Source organism: Silene latifolia, chromosome Y, assembly GCF_048544455.1.
Source record: "Silene latifolia isolate original U9 population chromosome Y, ASM4854445v1, whole genome shotgun sequence".
NCBI lineage: Eukaryota > Viridiplantae > Streptophyta > Magnoliopsida > Caryophyllales > Caryophyllaceae > Silene > Silene latifolia.
Window position 1 is genome coordinate 218,353,151 of NC_133538.1, and position 8,604 is coordinate 218,361,754.

The following is an 8,604-nucleotide window of genomic DNA, read 5'->3' on the forward strand; positions in this document are numbered from 1 at the left end:
AAAATGCAAACTGAAGAGAAAAGAAGAGTGTAGAGTCGGAAAGCTTACAAGATAACGCGAATTAACGACCTCCCCAAACCAGCCAGCAACAAGGGAGGTCGTAAATAGCCCCGTAACAACCTCGCCGGACTCCAGTCAAAGCAGCAGTACTCGATCGAAATAGATCCCATTCGATCGAGTAATCTCGGCAGGCTAAAAGGCTCGATCGAGAAGTGGAGACCCACGATCGAGATCTTGTCCTTTAGTGGTGCTTGATCGAGTAAGAAGTAGTACTCGATCGAGGGGATTGGGCAGCAAAAGTGCTTGATCGAGACGTTTTAGTACTCGATCGAGAAGTTCACGCAAGGTACCTGCAAGCACGATACAAACGACCTATGGAACCAACAAAACAAGTCCAATAGTTCCAGCTTATCTTTTATAAAACTCACTACTAAAGTCTAAAAACACACACTAATGACTAAAATGTCTCAAAAAACCGATTACAACGAATACTAAGAATCCGGGTTGCCTCCCGGTCAGCGCTGGTTTCAGATAGGTCCTGCACGACCTCTTTTTTTTTGTCTTCATTTCAATTGCTCCAGTTGGTCACGATCAAAGCAACTTTAGGTTTATTAGCAAATGATCATAAATCTGCGCATGTGCTACACAAAAGCATAAGTAGCACCATAATACAAAAGGCGCATATAAAAGCAATCTAAGGTACCGTCTCAACCTAACAAATTTCCGATGACAAATATGGTGAAATGTTATTAACTTATTTGTCCAACCGGGAGAGAGTGGAGCATCAAAACAGAAAGCAGAAGTCACATGAGGTAGTTTACTATCAGCCATACCAATAATAATGAAGTTATCATTAACTACCTCAAGACGGTCGCTCCTAACGTCGGAATCATTTACAAAAGAGTATATTACCTCTACCGTGCTAGGAACATTCACTGACTCATCTACCTTCTCGTTTTCCTCCTTTTTGGGTTCCGTCCCATGTATTGCAGCCTCTAAAGCATCTAGCTCGGCTTTTCAAATGGGAGATTCACCATAACCATTGTCTTCTTTCATATCGTCATCCGAAACGGACCTAGATGATATTGCACATCTCTCCGTGACCAATGTATTCGATCGAGCAAAAATTGTACTCGATCGAGAGCTTTTCTGGTGAATAGAGCTTGATCGATCACAAATAACTGCTTGATCGAGTGACTCCTCATGTAGAGTGTTCGATCTAATGTTGAATTCTGTTCGATCAAGCTCTCCCTCATATAATTCATTCGATCAAACACTGTAGCTAGTTCGATCAAATTTTTGTTGTTGTACAATGCATAAGTCTTCATACGATGCTTTGTTTTCAGACAAATCTTCGGATTTCGAGTCATACGTATCATCATCGTCAATAGGCATCTCAGGTCTTTCATAGGAAAGACCGCTTTCGGTATAGGTAGCATACACCGTCTCTGAGTGCCTAAAATCCAAGTCGGTAGCTATTTGAGCTATTTGAGACTTGAATTCCTTGATGTGAACCTCCATAGATTTATCATCTCTTGCAATTGAAGTGCAAGTGTCTTCACCAAAGACTTCAATTCAGAAACCTCTTCTTTCTGTTTATCAGGAGGAGGAGCTTGTTGTTCCGGCGGCCAAACAAATGGAGGCTTTTGATAGCCTCGTTGCTGAAGCGGATGTGGCGGCACATATGCAAAGGATTGACTAGCTTGTCTATGCTGCCTAAATGCATAGACTTCGTCGTTCTCCACCAAGCAAATAACAGCATTGTGTCCAGCAGCACCACATCTCTCACAGTAGACCACCTGTTGTGCCATAGGATGGAACATAGGTGGAAGATCAAAGGTACTCAAGCCTTCCCTCTGATGATGTTTCTCCTAGTCCTGTCTAGGTAGGACCTGTAGGACGTATCAAAACAAAGCTAGAAGAAAAGATAAGAACTGCCTCAAGGAATAAATTTCTTGAGGCTAAAGACAGATAAAAATAAAGCAAGCAAATAAAATAGTTGCCTCCCCGGCAACGGCGCAAAAATATGACACGGCTGTCGTAACCCTATCAAAAACAAAACCAACAGGCTCTAACTAATGCTGCAGAGGCAAGTCGGGTATCGTATCCATAGGGAGACGGTCACTATCTACTTGTTATTCAGTCTGTCTATGGTCACAAAATAGGGGGGGGGGGGGTTGAGTTGATTTCTAAACTAAGAGCAATAAAAGTAAAAACAAGGCAAAAGTGTAAGGGATTGAGAGGAAATATAGAAACAGATACTAGGATGTCGGTTCACAATGATAGCACACAATTCTGCTAAAGGTAGGTCAGTTGGTCTGATGTGAGAAGGGTAAAGGAAAGGTCCTCTCGGTCCGCTATCCGCCCTAAAATACTATTAACCTAGCTTTCACCCTCATTAGTGTAGTCTATTGTCCATAACAGGTCTATTCATTCCAATCTCTCGATCTAGGTCTGAATTTAACCGGATTAATTGATTCAGTTGCATGCATTCAACCTAACAATTACAATTATATTGCTATCAAACAATTCTCACAAAAAACCTCTTAAACCAATTAGAGAATCATCATTTCACTATCATGGCTCCCTTAATCCTTGCATTAAGGGATTAGCTACACATAATAACTAATAAAACAATAACAAAAGATATAGCAAGAACAAACATAATAATAAGAGATGTGCAAAAGAAAAATAGATTAAATAGAAGGAGATTAAGAGAAAGATTACATAAAACCGAGATCCGGAAAAATAGAGGAACAAAGTAACGTTGAACAGGGAAGAGTTTTCTGGTGAAAAGGATTTTCTAAACCTAATGACGTCTCTCCTATTTATAGGAGAGATACTTATTAACTTCAAACGATAATTAAAATATCAAAATAAATAAGTCCACGTAAGAAAAGCCCACGTCAGATAAATAACCACTCGATCGAGCACTCTGAGACTCCTCGATCGAGCAACTCCAACTAGAAACATCTCGATCGAGTATATTAACCACTCGATCAAGGAACCTCCAAAATGCACCATTCGATCGAACAAAGAAACCATTCGATCGAGTATTGTTCCTATTCAAAAGCATTCGATTGAACATATAGACAAGCAAAAGTGCGCGATCGACCAAACTACCACTGCACCAGCTCATTTGGACGTTGAATTGCTTCCAAGACGACTTCACGCTTCTTGAGGCGATAGTACTTCTGCTCCAAATCCACTCATCTCCTAAATGAAAGCTAAAGGGACAGTTCCATGCTCAATTCCGCTTCTTTTAGGTCCATTCCTGTAAGTAAAGCCAAACAAACCAAAGTAGACTATTTGGGGCATTTCGTAGCCTAAAACTACGAGAACCGCATAGAAATACGTGCATAAGAGGCTTATAAAGACTATATAAAATGCACGTATCACTAAGCACACCGTCCCGTGGATCGACCTTGACTTACCCACTATTTAGTTGTTTGTTGAGAATATAAATTTGTTTGATTGAGTGCACAACGACTCGCTCACCATCAGTCTAATGTATCCATTGTCCACCTAATAATTTAATTTTTTCTTGAGCTCGTCTAACTACTTAGGACCAAAACGGTACGGGCCCTTAGATATTGGTCCCGTCCCTGGTCTCAACTCCACACTTAAATCTCTCTCCCTCTCTTTCTCTCTCTCTCTCCCTTCGGTAGTAAACCCGATATCTCATCTGGAAACTCCCCCCAACACCGGTATCTCATCTGGAAAAACATTTGGAAACTCCTCTTTCCTCAAGTAAGACTTCAATGTAACCGCTGCAATCACTTTAACCATGGGTTTGATAACATACCCATGATAAGACATACTAGCCCCCTTAGGACCCCTCAAAGAAACTTTCTTTTGGTGACAGTCTATTCTAGCCTTATACTTACCCAACCAGTCCATCCCGACTATCATCTCAAAGCCATCCATAGGAAACTCAAACAAGTCTACTGGAAGATCAATTGCCCAATAATCATGGACACCCCTATATAAAACTTCCCACAAGACATTGACTCCCCATACGGTATAAAGACCTCATATTTTACGAACTCAAACTCTCTCAAAACCATAGACTTAGCATGACAAGATGATACAAACGAGTGTGACGCCCCTGAATCAAACAAATTAAAGGTAGAAACGTTATTAACAAGAAAAGTATCGGTGATCACGTGTGCATCATCCTCAGCAACTTGCTTGTCCATCATAAACAGTTTGCCACTGCTCTTTTGTTCACCCCCTTGCACTGTACTACCTGATGTAGAAGGCTTAGCAGCTGATCCCTGATTGTTATTAGCCGTCGGTTTCTGATAAGAATTATCGTCATTGCGGTTGAACCCACCGTTGTTGTTATTCTGCCCTCCTTGTCTGTTCCTGAGGGGTAATATCCATATAAAGCCCTTAAAATATAGGACTATAACGCAAATTTTACATGTGATAAAATGTCATAAACGAAAAACAATAGAGAAAACGATAAAGCATAAGAATTAACCTCGGGTCCTTTGAAATGCGGCCTAAGATAGAAATCAACGTAGATTTACTCCTAATCGTTGCACCCAAGACCGTCTGAGACTATGCCCTTGTGCTAGAATATACTCTCTAATTGCCTTGCAATATTGAGAGAGTTTTGTGCGAGTTTTGCTAGATGTGAGATCTAGGTTATTGAGAGAAAAATGTTCTCAAAAACCCTAATATTTTTGCAAATGAATGATTAGGTTACAAAAGAGGAGAAGCTCTCCTTTTGTTCCTTCATTCGGCCAGTCGTGAGCCTCATGGGGAAGTGGGCTTCCACTTCCTCTTAATTTTAACTCGTGGTCCGACTCGAAATTGCTAAATGTATATGACGGGATTTTATTCTAAATCGTCATCGGTTATCGGTTATTAAAATATCGTCTAGCAACATGTATTAGTCGATATAATAATACATGTCCGATAATGACAATATTGTATAATTAATTTATTCAATATACATTAATCAAATATAATCGTTTATATTTAATTTACGAATTAACTGTTTAATTCGCCTTAGCCATTATTATTTAATCCGTATTAAATAAAATATCTCAACATCGCGTTTGACTAATTATCAGTCAATAATTCCGACTAACTGTTTAGTCAAATTAGGCATCAACATGACTGTATTTTTATACCGTCACATCTCTCAAACGTGTCCTATAGGTGTGACTTTTAGGGACCAGTTGATCAACGCCATCTGTATGACAATAACGTCAAACTTATCTAGCAAGCCAACCGTTATTGATAAACGTGGACCAACTGATAATAATACAAAAGTATACCCTTTGATCCTTTTAGAGATTTAAATGTTATTGCACTAATTGTAGAGGACACCAGCCACAACAAGCTCCCACTTGTCCGTACAAGTGTATGTGTAATAACGTTATCCGCACTAACTGGAGGACACAGCTCCAACAAACTCCCACTTGTCCGTACAAGTGTATGTGCGATAACCGATTCTCATATTCATTTAAAATTTCTCCCACTCAATGTAAAACAATTTGCAGATCCGGATCCGCAAAGGTCGTATTTTACAATCGATCTGTATCAAGAGTGGTTTCCCCGACTAGAGAGTAACTCAACTGATAAAACGAATTCGTATTCGAGCATGGCCATGCATTTCGATTCTGCTCCTCGAGTGGCCCCGAGAAATATCGAGTACCGATAAAGGCTGAATATCTCCTTCAACTCGACTCCTTCCGATCTAAGCACAACATGAAATGACCCAGAAAAAATATACTTGGCCCCCTGTTACGGATGACCGTGAGAAAGAAACCAAAGTCACCCAAAATCTGCCTCAGTCTCAAGAGACAATCGATAGTCAAAAGAATCGACTCTTAGGATCACCATGGAGGTCCTATCCACCACCTGACACCGAATGTTATAAAACATTTAGGACTCCACGTCGATGTCACAATTGTGTCCTACGAGATATCCGTATAAATCGCCTCTGTGATTGGTCAGTCAACCTTTTGACTTATGGCTCGTTGAACCCACCATCAACCAACGTCACAAAATAATTGCCAGAGTTATCAGCTCACGTGGGCAATTAAGGACCAAAAATATAATGTTTGTTCAGTTCACTTTGTGGTGTTCAAAATTGTCGTACAAATCCACATGAAAAACAGAATATATAAATATCAAAAAGATGATGTCGTATAGAGTACAAAAGAGAATGAATCTAATCCATAAAAGAGTACTACAACTCAGGAACACGTTTAATTCCCATGGAATTAACATGCCCTTCATGCTTATCTTGTCGTAATGGTTTAGTGAGAGGATCTGCTATGTTGTCATCTGTAGCAATCTTTTCTATCACTACCTCCTTTTGCTCCACGTAATCTCGGATTAGATGAGCTTTCCGTTGTACATGTCTAGACTTGTTGCTAGACTTAGGCTCCTTATCTTGGAAGATGGCACCTCTATTGTCGCAATAGATGGTGATCGGGTCATTCGAACTAGGCACCACAGATAGTCCTTGTAAGAATTGACGCATCCATATCGCTTCCTTTGCAGCCTTCGACGCGGCATAGTACTCGGACTCGTCGTAGAATCTGCATTGTAACACTTTGTTTGGAACTCTTCCGGCTGATCGCAACGCCATTAAGAGTAAAAACGAATCCAGATCGAGATTTTGAGTCATCTCGATCCGTTTGGAAGCTAGCATCTGCAGAATCGGTTGCGCATAGCTTTTGTTCGCCTCCATAAGTCAATGCCCAAGCTTTAGTCCTCCGTAGGTACTTAAGAATGTTCTTGACAGCCATCCAATGTGATTCACCTGGATGCTGTTGGAATCGACTTGTCATTCTCAATGCATATGCCACGTCCGGACGTGTGCATATTATGGCATACATGATTGATCCTATAGCAGAGGCATAAGGAATCCGTGTCATGCGCTCTTTCTCTTCCGGTGTCTCTGGTGCCTGAGATTTGCTCAAATGCACCCCTGGAGCCATAGGAAGAAACCCCTTTTTGAAGTTAGTCATGCTGAATCTCTCTAGGATCTTGTCTATGTAAGACTCCTGACTGAGAGATAACATCCGACGTGATCTATCTCGATAGATACGGATGCCCAAAATTCTTTGTGCCTCACCCAGATCTTTCATCTGGAAATGGTTCTTCAACCATACTTTTACCGAAGTTAAGAGAGGTATGTCATTCCCAATCAGGAGTATGTCATCAACATAAAATATTAGGAAGACAATCTTGCTCCCACTCGACTTGATATATAGACATGGTTCCTCGACCGATCGAGTAAATCCATTTTCTTTTATCACTGGATCGAAACGATGATTCTAACTTCTAGAAGCTTGCTTAAGTCCATAGATGGAACGCTTAAGCTTGCACACTTTCTTAGGATGTTCTGGATCGATGAAACCTTCGGGTTGTACCATGTACAACTCTTCCTCCAAAAAACCGTTTAAGAAGGCGGTTTTCACATCCATCTGCCAAATTTCATAGTCATGAAAAGCGGCAATCGCTAAGATAATCCGAATGGAACGCAAAGATGACTACGGGTGCAAAATTTCATCGTAGTGCAAACCTGGCACTTGGGTGAAACCTTTAGCAACTAGTCGTGCTTTATAGATGTCTTGTTGACCTTCCACTGAATGCTTTATCTTGTAAAGCCATTTTCATTGAAGTGGACGAACCTTAGCAGGTAAGTCAAAAAGATCCCATACGTTGTTCTCATACATGGAGCCCATCTCGGATTGCATGGCCTCAAGCCATAGCTTTGAGTCAGAACTGGTCATGGCACCTTTATAGGTTGCGGGTTCACTACTCGTTAAGAGTAGAATGTCATCTATGTCATGTTCCTTGACCATACCAATGTATCTGTCCGGAGGAATAGAGACTCTTCCCGACCTCCTAGGTTCCTCAGGAATATTCACCGCAGCCGGGATTGAAGGAACTGGTTCCTCCAATGGTTGCTCGGTATTTGGTTCTGGAATCTCCGACAGTTCGAAGGTTCTATCACTCTTTGCATTCTCGAGAAATTCCTTCTCTAAGAAAGTCGCACTAGCCGCAACAAATACACGTTGTTCGGTTGGCGAATAAAAGTAATGACCAAGCGTTCCTTTAGGATAACCTATAAAGTATGTTTTGACCGATCGCGGTCCGAGCTTATCCTCGTGTCTCCACTTGACATAAGCCTCGCAGCCCCAAACCCGTATAAAGGACAAGTTAGGGACCGTTCCCTTCCATAGTTCATATGGAGTCTTGTCAACTTGACTTTAGACGGACTTGATTGAGTATTAGAGCAGGTGACGAGAAGAGCATAACCCCATAATGAGTCAGGCAACACGGTGTGACTCATCATGGATCGAACCATATCAAGTAGTGTTCGATTTCTCCGTTCGGACACACCATTCAACTGAGGTGTTCCAGGTGGAGTTAACTGCAAGGCAATCCCACAGTCTTTGAGGTGTTGATCAAACTCGTGAGAAAGATACTCGCCACCACGGTCTGATCGCAGTGTTTTAATCTTTCTACCCAGTGAGGTTCGTACCGATTCTCGGTATTCCTTGAATTTCTCAAAGGATTCACTTTTGTGCTTCATTAAGTAGACATAGCCATATCTACTTACATCATCCG